General features: G+C 47.3%; 1 pseudogene; it reads right to left on the bottom strand.

Moving 5' to 3' along the window:
- Positions 1-19: 19 nt before the first annotated feature.
- Positions 20-1,030, bottom strand: LOC119191214 (annotated as a pseudogene).
- Positions 1,031-1,397: the final 367 nt, after the last annotated feature.

The raw sequence follows: 1,397 nt of genomic DNA, 5'->3' as shown, positions 1-1,397 counted from the left end.
GTTAAATAACACACATAAATCATTCAAACATTCATGTATTATAGTACATATGAACACAGAGTATCACTTATTAAGTACGTGTGTACTTAGTAGTGGTAGCCGGTCTGTTCGTCGAAAGCCTGCTGGGGGCGCTCTGGGACACCCTGGGGGCGAGGTATTGACGGCTGGCAGCTGACTGGGAGTGGGCGGAGGCACCAGAATTGGGGGAGCCCCCGTACAGGGAGCTGGGGGCAGACTGCGGGGCGGAGTAAAGGGAGCTGGGGGCGGCATGGGAGGCGGAGTACTGGGAGTGGGGAGCGGAGTACAGCTGGGCGGGCTGGGAACCGAAACCTGTTGACGAAACAATATGATTATATTATATTCGTATTACATAAAAAAATCTGATGAAATTGTAAAATGATTTGTGCTAAACATGATTCATTAAAATTAAGTGGCATCACAAATGCGTGGAAATGGATATAATTCAAGCACCACTGTAGAAGTAATGTTCGAGCTGGAAAGTGTAAGACTTTACAGTTCAGTTTTATATGGAACATTTATATTGGTTCAGTATTATTTATGAGGCGCTTTCCATCACCGAGGGTTTGTTTATACTCGTGACTTCCAGTTCAAAAAAACAACTCACCGTTAGAAGAGGCACCGAATCCAGAATGTCCGTTGGAGCCAGCGGCGGCGCGGTTGGGAGGCAGGTATTGGTTGGAGGTGGCGCCAGAGAAACCATTGCTTCCTGATCCAGAACCGAATCCATTATGGCCTACAGAGCCGTGGGAGCCGAATCCGTTTCCATTGGAACCAAAGCCATTGCCATGAGAGGAACCAAAGCCATTGCCATGAGAGGAACCAAATCCATTGCCATGAGCTGATCCGAAGCCGTTGCTGTGTCCAGAAGCACCGAAGCCGTTAGCTCCGTTGCTCTGCCCGGGGGGAAGGTAGGTGTTGCCCGGGGCAGGTAGGAGCGCTCGAGGTGCTCCAGGCGGCCAGCGGCGGCGACGGCGATCAGGGCGGCTACTACGAACTGAGCAAGGAACATATTAATATTAGAGGTTGCCTTTGAAAAGCTTCTTCAGCACTAAGCAGTAATCGTGCAGTTATTGAAAGATATGTATCTGCAATGTTATCTTGTATTAGCTTTAGATATGGATAATCAGCTTGCCTCGGCTTCGTAAAACCTTATCTCACTCACACCTCTGTGACGTTTTGAGTCTGAATTAAATTCGCTTTTTAGAATTAGAGCTATAATATTAACTACCGAATACTATAACAAGGCAGGTGATGTGCAACATGTTGCATGACAGGGCCTGTAATGTTGATTGTATCTCACTAGTGCATCACGAGTTGTGTATCATTCGACAACATCGGGAGTTATTATGCAACGATGCTAAAGATGTTGCGCGTCA

The sequence above is a fragment of the Manduca sexta genome, unplaced genomic scaffold (assembly GCF_014839805.1).
Source record: "Manduca sexta isolate Smith_Timp_Sample1 unplaced genomic scaffold, JHU_Msex_v1.0 HiC_scaffold_1204, whole genome shotgun sequence".
NCBI lineage: Eukaryota > Metazoa > Arthropoda > Insecta > Lepidoptera > Sphingidae > Manduca > Manduca sexta.
This window is presented reverse-complemented; position numbering and strand designations above follow the sequence as displayed.